Source organism: Monoraphidium neglectum (assembly GCF_000611645.1).
Source record: "Monoraphidium neglectum strain SAG 48.87 unplaced genomic scaffold scaffold00682, whole genome shotgun sequence".
Taxonomy (NCBI): domain Eukaryota; kingdom Viridiplantae; phylum Chlorophyta; class Chlorophyceae; order Sphaeropleales; family Selenastraceae; genus Monoraphidium; species Monoraphidium neglectum.
In genome coordinates, this window is record NW_014012946.1 from 768 (window position 1) to 1169 (window position 402).

Sequence of the window (402 nt, forward strand, 5' to 3'; positions counted from 1 at the left end):
CACATACATACATGCAAACACACACACACACGCAAAAACAGCCCGACACGACGCATCAAGCCGGGAAGCGGCAGGGCCGCGCGGGCATAACGAGTTGAGGCGACGGGAACCTGCCCCGCCAGGGCGCGCGGCTCACCCGGGGGGCCCTCGAACAGCACCGCGCGCGGGCGGCCGCCCTTGCCAGAGGCGCGGGTGCGCGCGGCGATCCTGTCGTACAGCTCTGGGTGCTGCAGCGGCTGAGGGGAGGTTTTTTTTGGGGGGGGGGCAAGGGCGAAATGGAAGGCGAGGGGCATGGGCGGGGCACCATGAGAGGTTGAGGTGCAGGAAGGGGTGACCCAAGGGGCTCGCAGGCGCGCACGGCCGGCCGAAGCCATCGTGGGCAGAAGGGGGCGGGGGCGGGGG